The sequence below is a fragment of the Periplaneta americana genome, chromosome 15, assembly GCF_040183065.1.
Source record: "Periplaneta americana isolate PAMFEO1 chromosome 15, P.americana_PAMFEO1_priV1, whole genome shotgun sequence".
Taxonomy (NCBI): Eukaryota; Metazoa; Arthropoda; class Insecta; order Blattodea; family Blattidae; genus Periplaneta; species Periplaneta americana.
In genome coordinates this window covers 71,146,430-71,161,001 of record NC_091131.1, presented here as the reverse complement: position 1 = coordinate 71,161,001, position 14,572 = coordinate 71,146,430, and the positions used below count along the sequence as shown (strand labels likewise).

The following is a 14,572-nucleotide window of genomic DNA, read 5'->3' as shown; positions in this document are numbered from 1 at the left end:
AAGGCCTCTAGTCACACTTCTGCTTCAGTCCACCAATTTATGGAAACACTGGAGAGAAAACTGGAACCCTTGCTATGCCATTCAAAAAATTCCTATAAAGTCACCAGATCCAGACTTCTGTGCTTTTAGAATTCTCAAAAGAGCACTGGGAAGCAGATGGTTTTGAGCTGTGAAAAAGATATGGAAATCATGTCGCGAGGAATTGTTGAATACATACCTACAGTTCCAGAAAAAAAAAAATGGTCCGTCTAAGTTTACTAAGTTCCAGATACAATGCATTGCGCATGTGCAATAAACAAGACAGGCTTGAAGTGAACTAACCCTGCAAATTTTCAGATCATGTTATCAGTTATATGTTACAAATATTGGAATACCATTATTACTGATAAATACGAGAAAAACTCGTACCGGCACCGGGAATCGAACCCAGGACCTCTCAGCTTTGCGCGCTGAGCGCTCTTTACCGACTGAGCCATGCCGGGACACGATCCACAGCGCCGGCCGAACCCCTCTCGTAGTACTGTTTCACGGCTTTACTACCTGCATTTAAGACGATGCACGTCATATGTATGCCGGCGCCGTGGATCGTGTCCCGGCATGGCTCAGTTGGTAAAGAGCGCTAAGCGCGCAAAGCTGAGAGGTCCTGGGTTCGATTCCCGGTGCCGGTACGAATTTTTCTCGTATTTATCAGTAATAATACAACTGACTAGTTAAGACTAGTCGTGTAATATTCAATGAGGTGGGCGAGACCTCATTCATATGAATATTTGAGATATATATATATATATATATATATATATATATATATATATATATATGTATATACTGTCAGCAGTTTTCATTAAACTGATGTTGAATACGGACACAAAGTCATTTAATATGCGCTCCTGCATACATATGACGTGCATACAACTGACTAGTGAAGACTAGTCGTGTAATATTCAATGAGGTGGGCGAGACCTCATTCATATGAATATTTGATATATTGGGATACCATATTGCTAGAAAGTTCACAGTTTTCTCAGAAAAAAAAAATGTTTCTTCTCAAAATATTAACACCCTCTTATTCGGTAACTATTGCGGGTAGGGTCGCGATTTTTACCCATACATAAGTGTTATGTCTAAGGACAGATCTTTCACTCCAAACCCAGATTCTCCAATCTTTTCTATTTTCTGCCTTCCTCTTAGTCTTCGCTTATGATCCACATATCTTAATGTCTTGTATCATCTAACACTTTCTTCTGCCACGAACTCTTCTCCCGTTCACTATTCCTTCCAGTGCATTCTTCAGCAAACAGTTTCTTCTCACCCAGTGACACAACCAATTAATTTTTCTCTTTCTGATGAGTTTCAGCATCATTCTTCCTTCATGCACTCTTTCCAACACAAATTAATTTCTTATTCTCTCTGTCCACTTCACAAGCTCCATTCTTCTCCATATCCACATTTCAAATGCTTCTATTCGCTTCTCTTCACTTCGTCGTAATGTTCGTGTTTCTGCCCCATAAAATTCTATACTGTACACAAAGGATATCACTAGTCTTTTCCTTAGTTCCTTTTCCATAGGTCAGCAAAAGATGCTCCTTTTTCTATTAAAAGTTTCCTTTGTCAATGCTACCCTCCTCTTGATTTCCTGGCAGCAGCTCATATTACTGCTTATAGTACATCCCAAGTATTTGAAGCTGTTCACTTGCTCTACTGCCTCATTTAGAATTCGTAAGTTTGCCTTCTTTATTATTCTTCCTAAGACAATGATCTTCGTCTTGTTTGCATTTATCTTCATCCCATACTGCTCACAGCTGTCATTTAGCTCCAGTAGCATATCCCTTAATATCATCTCGTCTTCTGCTAACAATGCCATATAATCAACAAATCTTATGCACTTTCTTCTTCTTCTTCTTCCTCCTTCTTTCACTCCTCCCATGTTCTGAAGACAGTTCATCACCAAATAATCCAAGTAGATGTTGAACATGGTAGATGATAAAGGACATCCTTGTCGTACTCCTCTCCCTATTTCACTTCATTCAGACATTTCTTCTCCTAGCTTGACTTTGACTCGTTCTTTGGTATATAGGTTACTAAACAGTCTCCTGTATTTCCAATACATACTTATTTTCTTCAGAATATCCATCAGTTAGTTTCAATCCACTCTGTCAAACGTCTTTTCTATATCCACAAACTATATATACTTCTTTATTCTTCTCTAGGTATCTTTCGCCAATTGTTCGTAGTAGTCCAATTGCATATCGGTAGAAAGTCTAATAAAGAATAATTTCTTCGTCTAGTTTATTTGATTTTACTTTCTAACTTTGCTCTAGAATATGCCATTAGGACAGTCCAGGATAACAGAGAGGATTTGTAATTGAACGGGTTACATCAGCTGCTTGTCTATGCGGATGACGTGAACATGTTACGACAAAATTCACAAACTATTAGGAAAAACACGGGAATTTTACTTGAAGCAAGTAAATAGATAGGTTTGAAAGTAAATCCCGAAAAGACAAAGTATATGATTATGTCTCGTGACCAGAACATAGTATGAAATGGATATATAAAAATTGGAGATTTATCCTTCGAAGAGGTGGAAAAATTCAAATATCTTGAAGCAACAGTAACAAATATAAATAACACTCCGCAGAACATTAAACACTGAAAAAAAATATATGGGAAATGCCTGTTATTATTTGGTTGATAAGCTTTTGTCATCTAGTCTGCTGTCAAAAAAGCAGAAAGTTTGAATTTATAAAACAGTTATATTACCGGTTGTTCTGTATGGTTGTGAAACTTAGACCATCACTTTGAGAGAGGAACAGAAGTTAAGAGTGTTTGAGAATAAGGTGCTTAGGAAAATATTTTGGGGCTAAGAGGGATGAAGTTACAGGAGAATGGAGAAAATTACACAACACAGAACTGCAAGCATTGTATTCTTCACCTGACATAATTAGGAATATTAAATCCAGACGATTGAGATGGGCAGGGCATGTAGCATGTACGGGCGAAACCTGAAAGGCATATAGTGTGTTAGTTGGGAGGCGGAGAGAAAAGACCTTTAGGGAGACTGAGACGTAGATGGGAGGATAATATTAAACTGCATTTGAGGGAGATGGGATATGATGGTAGAGACTGGATTAATGTTGCTCAGTATAGGAACAGATGACGGGCTTATGTGAGGGTGGAAATAAACCTCCGGGTTTCTTAAAAGCCATAAGTACGGGTAAGTAAGGCGTATTTTCATAGAGTGGACAGTTTTCGAGTAAATGTTGTTGTTGTTGTTGTTGTTGTTGTTGTTGTTGTTGTTGTTGTTGTTGTTGTTGTTGTTGTTGTTGTTGTTGTTGTTGTTGTTCTGCCTGACAAGTGTTATGTTAGGCCACAAGGGCTGTTACGGTCTCACATAAAATTTTCACGCCATCTCTTAGCAGGACAACCCACAGATCTTTGGCCATGTGGTACATAATCATAAATTGCCTTTGGGAGTCTACTATTACTCATTATTTCCAAATGATGTTTCCAATTAGACTGATATTGAACAATGTAATCTAAAACTGGTTGAGTTTTTAATTTCTTTAATATTTCACAATTTCTTTTCAGATCCCATTTAGTACAGCCCGTTGTTCTTCGCATGAATCGCATTTCACAATTCGTTATTCTGCTTTTATCTGCTTTCCTCAGTGTCCACGCTTCGCTGCCATAGCTGAGCATCGATCGTGCCAATGTATTGTAGAGACGTATGCGGGTGTGTTTCTGAACCAAAGATGGTTTCATCACACTATTTATAATACCCATAGCTCTTGTGTATTTATTAATTTTCTGTGATATGTCCAAAAAATGGAAAGATTGTAACCTAAATATGGGAAACCATTACATCTTTCAAATATGTTATTATGGAGACAAATTTTACTTTGTATTGGGTATTTCCCACAAAATGCATTACTTTTTGTTTTATCTGTTGAAATTTCCATATTGTATGTGCCTGCTACTTGCTGCAAATTATATATTTTATTTATTTATTTATTTTAGTAGGTTATTTTACGACGCTTTATCAACAGCTTAGGTTATTTAGCGTCTGAATGAGATGAAGGTGATAATGCCGGTGAAATGAGTCCGGGGTCCAACACCGAAAGTTACCCAGCATTTGCTCATATGGGGTTTAGGGAAAACCCCGGAAAAAACCTCAACCAGGTAACTTGCCCCGACCGGGAATCGAACCCGGGCCACCTGGTTTCGCGGCTAGACGTGCTAACCGTTACTCCACAGGTGTGGACGCAAATTATATATTGACCTTTGGAGGTCGTCTTCTGAAAGTGCTAATAATACCAAATCATCTGCAAAGAGAATTGAACAGTAACGGCTGGTGGTCAAAATAATGAGTGTGCTACAATTTCTATATTGGCCTACTGTATACACTTATATGTATTTATCTTAATTTGAGACTCGCCTAGTGACGAAATATGAAATCCATACGACATTCCTTCCTACTGTAGAACCTATCAGTTACCCTGGTGTTAAACCCTTCAACTTGGATATCATACTCTTTTCTATTGACACTGTTACTTCACAGAATGGATCCTGTGAATTGTTGGAGGCTATGTACCGTAACAATTGAACAGCTCCATCTATATTCCGGAAGGCAGGTGTTCCGTATAGCCTAGAACTCAAAGTTGTGTCTTTAACACTCTTTTGTTCAGTACAGTACAGCTGTTGACAGCAACTTCAAGTTCGCGTTGAGGAAAATTAGGCTATCCAAAAATTGTCAGAAAATTTGCTGTTTAACAATTTTGTTGCAATTAGATAGCTTAAAGACTGGAAACGGTGAGTAGTTTTCTGAATTATATGGTCACATACTTCCTTGGCTACAGTTTTCTGGGATTCCATTCTCCGTCGCTTGCTGACTGGTTCAGGAGGAACTTCAAAAACCAGGTAGACGGCAGCAGCAGTCGGACACTTGAATTACCAAATAGGCTTACATTGTAAATAGTTCCGAGTTCTTCCACAAACAAGCATTCTTTCGTTAGGCTTTACTTTTGCAATCTCCAAGCTGTGTTGTGCTGAAGCTGACTACAGCACTTCCCCGCGTAAAAATAGCCAATCAGGGCAGTGATTTCAGCTTCGCACATACCCATTAATTGTCTACATTCTCATTTAGAGTTTTGAGTAGCACATTGTACCCCCTGAGGCACCAAAGAGCTAAGAGCGAAGACTAAACACTCTATAACGCGTCATGAACATAACCACGGAAAATTGTCAAATGGCAGATCAGATACTATGGTGATATTGCAAATACATTATTTGAGCAAAAATTATCATTGTGCTGTAGCACTGTAGCACATAAGGACGGGCCGCCCCTGGAATTGAATCCAATTTAAGGTGTCTGTTAATTTGTATGTATCCATAGCGTTTGCTTCCACTCTTTAATTATTCGGTTTTTCAAGTAAATTTGAGTTAAAAACCACTAATTTAAAGCCACTGAACGGTATGAACAAATTGCAACGTTGTAGTCACAGAGGGAAAGATTCATCTAAGGAGACAGATCTGAGTTCGTTGACCTCTTATATCTATATTGCGAGAAAAGAGAGCAGTGTATTAGCGACGATGTTGCCGAACTGCTGAAACTTCCAACTTAATTTTCTAATTAACCGTACCTTTAATTACAAAACGTAACATAGGTTTTATAAGCATTTTAAGGTACGGTACCCTATTCTCCCTTCAATCTGCAGGGGTATTTCACTTCTACTCTGTATATCTGTAGTGCTCGGGTCCACACCTGTGGAGTAACGGTGAGCGCGTCTAGCTGCGAAACCAGGTGGCCCAGGTTCGAATCCCGGTCGGGGCAAGTTACCTGGTTGAGGTTTTTTCCGGGGTTTTCCCTCAATCCAATACGAACAAATGCTGGGTAACTTTCGGTGCTGGACCCCGGACTCATTTCACCTGCATTATCACCTTCATCTCATTCAGACGCTAAATAACCTAGATGTTGATACAGCGTCGTAAAATAACCCAATAAAAAAATGTAGTGCTCGGGAAAAGTGACATAAGTCAGTTTTCACAAACCTTTTTTGATAATTTATCGACAACTTACGGAACATCTGCTCGCTTGGAAAAAAAAATACATAGGTATTCCTCCCATTACAATAATTCATACAGAAAAAAATCAAATCAACATAAACCAGTGTAGTTTGTCAATAAATTATCAAAAAAGGTTTGTGGAAACTGACTTATGTCACTTTTCCCAAGAACTGCAGATATGTTACTTGTGGACATTCATGAAGGGGAAGACTAACATCAAAATTCGGGCCTTTTTTCACCCTAATGAACAGTACTCCAACCGAGTCTCTCGTAATGGAAACTGCGATGCAGATGAACCAGCAGAATATCATCGATGGTGGCAACCATGGATTTTCAGAGGTACACGGCCTTAAAGTAGATACAAATAATTTATAAAATATATTTACATTCTGATGCCGGAAGTCTTGCGATATAGCTGCAGCGTAAGACACGCGAATTCATTAATTATTTCCCAAATAGAAGGCATTTTGTTTTTTTATAATACGAAAATAATATCTAACAATGTAGCAATTTGACTGTCGCAATTTCGCCCGCTTAGAATTGAACCACAATAACCACTCTTTAAAAAAAAAAACTTACGTAACATTGCTGATTATATATGAGTCTTGCGTGTTATCAATAGAAATCTTAAGAAAAATCACTTTTTAAATATTCATTACGACCTTCACTTGTATATGAAGAACGTTCTATTAGTATTTGGTTATGATATAGGCCTAATATTGTATTGTCACTTCAACTTTCTCTCAATTTTCTCAACTTGTCTGTTTCAAAGTCTAGGAGCTTAAGAAACACTGAAGACGGCTGAAAAATCCCCAGTTGAAGATATAATGACATTACAAAGACTAATTGAAGTATTCTACGTTTCATCTTGAGACTCTCACAAATAAAATAAATGCAAGGATTGCAGTTATTTACGTTTATGTTGGTTCATATAGCTACCCCCGAAATAACTCTGCTCATTTTCGAACTATTAAATACTTCACTTCATTGTGTCCTAAGGAGTCGAAGTTTTTCGGTAAGTTAAGTAAAATTCCAATCGTTTCATGAGAAAGTAAGTATGTATGTGTGTTTATTTGCATATGGACGCGTCATTGCACGTGAAAACAGTGTTATCCATTTATAGCCTATTAATGTTTTAAGTTTTATGTCGCAGCAAATTTTTTTCAGAGAAGAGTAAAATGGCTGGCACAACAAACACACGAACGAGTGGCATCGAGCTCCGTCTTAATAAATTCCTATTAAGGTGAGATATAAATATTTATTCTCTAATTAGCCTACATTTTTTACGTGTTACTTGTCTTCGATAACGGTTTACTGTTGTAAAGTACGCTACAGGGTGTCCTCAAAATTCTCCATACACAATAAATATAAGTTTAAAATAAAAATGTCTCACAATGTTCTCAATGTGTCAAACCCGTTCCCTAGATCTCACACCCTTTGATTTTTACCTCCGGTGTAATCTTAAGTCCTAGGTCTACCAGGAGAAAAGCCGGAACTCTCAACATCTTAAAGGTATTGAGAGAAAACAGGGAATGTCACGAAACATTATAGAGAATAACAAGTTTTAATACCTGAACATTCCTTTTTTTAATCACGGTACCAAATACCCAACGTTAGGCCTACCTTATACGAATATTTCCACCTTTAATTTTTTTTTCTGTGATTGGGCAGCTCTGTAGTCCCAGTCCCGCTGTAGTCCCATAAAATCGCTAAAAATTAACATTTCTTGATTTACCCCAACATCCTTCATCTGCAAGCCCTTATCGTCAATACCTGTCATGTGACGGCGGACAAGATGCATCGGAACAGGTTCGAACACATTCACTGACCTAAGGTGTTGTTTTCGAGGAAAAATAGGAACATAAGTGCGGTCCCCATCGCGTGAAGTGTTATGGTCGTTAATCCCTGGAGCGACAGTCTATGAACATAGATGTCCAATTTGTACGAGGTAACCCCTTGGCTTAAGCAACCCGCAGTACATATTCTTTAAGGTCGTTTTTCCTATTTTATATGGAAAGCTATGTACCTTAGTAGAACATGCTTAACGTGCAATATCTCCTGATTCTATAGGCGTTTGGACACCCATGGTCTATGAAGGACCAAAGCCTATCAACTAAACAGATGTAACAGTTTGATTATCAATTTTACAACCTTAGCCTATATATTAACATATAAAGTTAATCTTTCTACAGCTAATTTCTTCTATTCTTTCATAATGCATTTATACGAGTGTTAAGTTCACCAGACGTTCCCGTTTCACGGTGACAGTTCCCGAATTTTGCTTTTCGTTCCCGTACAAAATTCGTCCCTTAAATGTCCCCGAATTTAATAATTTATTCCCAGTAATTCCCGGATTTTCAGTGTTACTTACTATAATTTTATGAATATGCTGTTGAATATCTCACTGGTTGAGGTATTGATTCGCAAGACAAAATACTGTGGAATGTATATTGCTGAGATCTCTTCCAAAAAGAAAAAAAAAATGAAGCGATAGTCCATTATTTTTCTTCAAATGTACACAGAATTGACCTGGTGAAATAATTTATTTGATTAAATATTTGCATGAAGAAATATGTAACCAGAGAAAATAGCAATGTTGAATGAAGAAAATGCTGACATTTGCTCAAAGAAAGTTTTAAATTTTTGTCTCAGAAAATTATAGGTCCATCTCGTCCACAGCTCCAGAAGTTGATTGAACTAGCTCTGTGTTTCCTTAAAAGTAATGTTTTAGTGGAGAGAGTGTTTCCTTCAGTGAAGATAATGTGGACATCCCAAAAATTCAGAATGAGTTTACAAACTCTTCGAGCCATGCTTGCTATCTTAACCAACTTGTCAGGAATTTGTTCCAAAACTGGTCAACAGTTCACTCTTCTGAAAAGTAACAGTAATTTCAGTAGTAAAATAAAATTAATATTCTTCATGGAATGAGTATTTTAATTCTTTAAAATGTGAATGGCAAACCAACAAATTAGACGTTCCGTAAGAGAAGGGCGAGCCCGCCAAGGGTCGAATTTTGGGTTTTTTACTCCTCCCAATATTTAAGACACATATCTGCAAGATAAACCTGGCAGACGTTGGCGGACTCTCCCTTACTACATCGAAATATCATTCTTTGTAAGGTTGGAGAAACTGCGTAGTCTGTGACAGGTTCATAATATTCATATTACTCCGTACGAGAAGGGCGAATACGCCACTCCGTCTGAAGGCGCGCGCCATTCATTGTCTCAGTGTTGTTGTAACCACACAGACGAAGTACAACCGTAGTGAGGAATTGCGTGTATTTATGGACATTGCAATAGCTTGGTATGAGTAATAGTGACAGTGATAATCAACCAGGCATATCTAGTTATTGTAGGCAAGTCGAAAAATGGATAAACGTACAAGCAAAGATTATAAGTAACAAAGGTAAATAGTACATTAGTACGAAAACATCTCAACATGTGCAAGCTCGCGGTATAGGCCCGCCATATACTTGTGTGTGCTTCAACGCATTAGGTATGGAGAAAATACAACCTATATTTCGTATTTTCTGGGAGTTGTGTTTATGACCTCCAGAATGCCTATATTTCTAAGCTCGTTGCTCAGTGTTGATGTGAACAGATGTCGCATTAAGAACAGGCCGATCTCTCTCAACTGGTTTTGCCAAAGAGGTACCACGTCACGCCAATAAAGCTCATTTCTGATAAAGTAAAGTATCTGAAAACTCTCCTTATCTATGCGTCACAGAACGTTTCTGGATGACGTGATCAGCAAACAAAACGTGCAACTAGCAGTGACCGACTCAGAGGAACATCTTCATGAAGATGATGTAATGGATTATTAGCAGCTCTGTTCCCAGAACAAGTGAGACCACTTTTGATAGCAAGGGTAATAACATGACACGCATGTACTTATTTTTGTTTATTAACAATGTCAGACACTTTGTAAATGTCACATCACAATGCGATTAAGTTTTTTATTTATTATTATTATTATTATTATTATTATTGTTGTTATTAAAGTTTGCCACTATTGAGTTCATTCTACACCCTTTGCTTTTTCTAATATAATGTTTTCAAATTATTCCCATAATATTGATGAATTGAGGGGATTGCCGGAAGAAGGGCGTATACGTCAATATTGAGAATTGAGATACATGCAATCCAAGATTTTAAAACGCACCTGAATAAAATGTTATACACGCACGCAGCTCTGTCCTGCAAGTATGTACAGTACAATCAAAACAAAATTTTGCTACTATAATTATTCACTACATTTTATACCGTTTTCCCGAAGAAGGGCGTATAGGTCTATCCGCCTTTCTTCCGGCAAAGCCCTCAATTCATAATGTCATTCATCTATGATCACTATTAAGTTGGAATATTAAATTGAACATTTAATTGCAATTATCAATAAAAGTATTCGTTTTTCAGTGTACAAAGAAATTGTCATTATTTCCAGACGTGTCCTTGGCGGCTTCGCCCTTATCTCGTTTACAGATAAAATACTTTGAACATCGATTATCTCTACAGGTACATTTGGAAGGTTCGCCCATCTCTTACGGAACGCCTCAAATGTTAAGGTACATCTTTCGACACGGAAAATGGTAGGTCTTTTGTTGCGTGAATTTGTTTAAATGTCATTCGGGTTAACGCGAAATCCACGGGGAAAATATTAAGCATCTCGGTCTGAGAATGAAGACAAGTCGTAGCAGCGACGTATCTGTATGTCATGAAACGACGTATTCTCTACGAAGCCTTTATGGCTGAGTGATAGAGCTCTTTCTTCTTGTTACAAATATCGGACTTCGAATCTCTCTATGTAAAACGCACGAGTGTAAACACAGCGCACACGATGATTCCCGAGTTATTCCGAGGTGGGACTTAAGGCTGGTTCACAATAAACCGGGAATGAGAACCAGAATGAAAACGAGAAGCAGAGGACGTGAATATGAAAATTTTTGGTTCACAATAAACCGAGAACGTAGACGACTATGCATATCGATATGCATGTCAATAACGATATGTAAAGTCGATATTACGCATTCTGATGTTATTTCTGTATAATTGACCAATGGCGTTCTCTCATGAGTACAAGGCAGCCAACATAAACACAGGTTAACCTACTTCGAAATTTCAACTGAAACATTTCATTAGGTACGGTACTATAAATATGCCCATGCATCTTTATTATCACAACCTATTTCAAGTCTATCATAACGTAAAATAATTAGAGAAGAAACATTTGTAATAGAACAAAAATGAACACAGCATAGTTATTGAATTGAAGCGTGAATATGTAGTGTGTAATACAACCAATACAGTAATAAAATATGATTCGCTTCCGATCGGTGTTCAAAGATGCAGCTATTGAAAGCCACGTATTCTCCTTCATTTTCTCATCTTCATACGAGGCGCGCCGCTTATCGTAAACGTGAGGATTTTCCTCAACACTCAATATTAGAATCTCATCAAATAAAACTTGCTCCATGATGCACAACACAGAAAAAAAATCATGCATAGGTTATGTCACGGTCTTCTTGCTACAAAATATACGACGACAAAATAGCTTTCAGATGGCAATAGAATGAATCTAGCGGGCTGTGATCGGAAACGTGAACGCCAAATTTGAAACTTGGCCAACTCTCCGTTCCCAATCCCGGGCTCCGGCAACCTTTTCGTTAATTGTGAATGCTCACATTTAAATGTACACATTTTAACAATTTTACCGTTTTCGTTCCGATTCTTGTTTCCGGTTTATTGTGAACCAGCCTTTAGTCTCTGAACAGCGACCAATTTCCGTGTCAAAGAATGTACTTTTTTTTTTTCCTATGTTGGTGTCTGTCCCCGGAAATAGTGAAAAAAAAATCTTAATTTGTATAGATATTAAAACTCAAGAAATACTGTAACATACTTTCACGCCTTCCTTAGTTTCCACAAAATATTGTGCTTCTGAATTTATTTCCTACTACACTGGTCAACAAGGATTTTATTAAATGAATAATATTCACCATTCTTATATTGTTTCATGTTCGGATTCTTAATATGAAGCCAGTATTTTTCTAGCGGGCTCCATTTTTTGTAACGCAGCTCATTATCTCTGTATCACTACATTAATACTCCATATTAATACTATTTTCTTTATAAATTTATCCTCGACCATGCCGAAATGTAGTAATTATACACCTGGTAGTAGCCCTTTAATGCACCTCATTAAATTACACCTATTCATTATAGTACAGTTGTTAAGCAAATGAGAAATCACCGTTGTAGCATTATAAAAGCGCAAGTATCGATTATTCTCGGATATGCAATCGAAAGACAACTAGCAAAACGTCACGGAGGCTGTAAATCCAATACTGTCGCAGAAGGGTATGCTCTGTTATTGTAATAATTAGCGTTAATTGTAAATAATATTCAAACAAATTCAATTTGTCATCTCGTTTTTCAATTCTAAATCAATTTCCAGGTTATATCAAGATTAATCTTCATGTTATTCTCTAGATTATATCAAAGTCAATGACATTCGTTCCTCGGAAAAAAAAAATACTTTCGCGTCTGCGCACATCTCACAATTTAGAAGGTCATTTCCGCTCGTCACTTACATAACCATAACATGAATACTTATGAATAATTTCAAGTTAGAAATATGGTAGAGCATAAAAAATTGTATGAAACTTGCCTATAATGGTAATTAAGGCGCTCGTATGAAAATTATGAAACTTGCTTGCGCTCGTTTCATAAACAAACACTCGCGTCTTAATTACTACCATTATAGGCTTGTTGCATAATGTACTATTATGCCATCATTGTTAGTAACAACGATGAAATAGTTTATTGCTATTAGAATTTACAATTATGATCAGATTTTAGTTCAAATCCAGTTCTCTTACGTTTGACACAATTTTGTTGACACAAGCATAGGCGGAGAGAGAACAGTTTCTTTGCGGGAGGGGGGGGCAGAAGCAAAACCATAGAATCTCCATATAACGGGGTTATGGGGGACATCATCTACCTACTCCCCTCCATTATAGCTTGACCGTGGTACAGTATATCGGAATACGATCATTTAATAAAGGTATTTTCTGGGCATGTTTCTTACAGTGTTACATCCACATCCGCGATGTTTCGGACAGAGTTGTTTAAGGCTAGAACTGTAGGTCTACTACAAATTATAATAGAGCATAACTTAAAAAAGTCTCCCTCTTTTCCCCTCGCGTACAGAAACATGCATGCATCAATAAAACTACGTAACAGTGCTAACAGAAACTTTTTATATAAAGTTTACCTTCCTGAAGATATCATAATTAGGAAATGGAAACTCTAATTATTTATTTAATCTCGTCTTTAAGTTTATGCATTATACCGGGATCACTTTTCTTTTTTCTGCATGATTGTGCAGTATGTTATTCATATTTCTCCAAGTAGCGGCCTGAATACTTGCAGACTTGTACAACCTGTTACAAAAGAAACAGTCCACACCTGTGAAGTAACGGTCAGCGCGTCTGGCCGCGAAACCAGGTGGCCCGGGTTCGAATCCCGGTCGGGGCAAGTTACCTGGTTGAGATTTTTTCCGGGGTTTTCTCTCAACCCAATATGTGCAAATGCTGGGTAACTTTCGGTGCTGGACCCCGGACTCATTTCACCGGCATTATCACCATTTCATTCAGACGCTAAATAACCTAGATGTTGATACAGCGTCGTAAAATAACCTAATAAAAAATAAAATACAAAAGAAACATTACAGTGCTTCTATTCCTCAAACGAGATATAGAAATTCTTATACATTCAGAAATTTAAAATAAATATTATAGTCCAGACACATGATCTGAAGACATTAATTCATCATTTAAGAACAGAAACTTAATCATAAACAAAAGCAAAAAAGATCTTTTGAATTCAATATTTTCTAACGTTAGTAGAAAAAAAATTCAGACAAGTTTGGGGGGGGCAGTGCCCCCCAAACCCCCCATAACTCCGCTTATGGACACAAGTCTCATTAAATTCTCACTGTTGGGAAAAAGAACGTAGTAAAGCAACCCTTGTGACTTCGGAGAAGGTTTATCTTATAGCACTACGCATCAATCTAGGCTAATAAAAAAATTTCTTAAAAGCGATACATCGTACTGAAAAAGGTTTTCAGTTTATCAGAACAAGTTCCTTTGAATAAGTGAGGAGAAAATAAAAGATGGTGTATTTGTTAGTCCACAAATGTAGGGACTAATGAGTAATACTGCTTGTGATGACAGCTGGAATAAATCTGAGGCGACAGTTGTAAACAACTTCCTGGGAAATCGTAAGGCAGGTAACTACGAAGAACTTCTTGGCGTGCTTCTTGATAACTACAGAAAACTCGGATGTAATATGTCCCTAAAACTCCATTTCTTTGACTCACATTTGGATTTTTCGCCTTCAATCTCGGCACTGTAAGTGACGAACGCGGAGAACACTTCCATCAGAAAATATCTACCATCAAAACAGTTACCAAGGTAAATGGAGCCCAAGAATGTTAGCCGACTACTGCTGGACTC

At 37.5% G+C, this 14,572-nt stretch overlaps 1 protein-coding gene and 2 non-coding genes across 3 annotated transcripts in view; 1 reads left to right on the top strand and 2 right to left on the bottom strand.

Moving 5' to 3' along the window:
- The window catches only part of LOC138715119 (UDP-glycosyltransferase UGT5-like), a 167,918-nt gene that overhangs the window by 86,827 nt on the left and 66,519 nt on the right, over window positions 1-14,572 (bottom strand). The window lies entirely within an intron of this gene.
- On the bottom strand, window positions 406-482 carry TRNAC-GCA (transfer RNA cysteine (anticodon GCA)). Its single transcript has one exon. It is a non-coding gene; the product is annotated as a tRNA-Cys (tRNA).
- On the top strand, window positions 592-668 carry TRNAC-GCA (transfer RNA cysteine (anticodon GCA)). Its single transcript has one exon. It is a non-coding gene; the product is annotated as a tRNA-Cys (tRNA).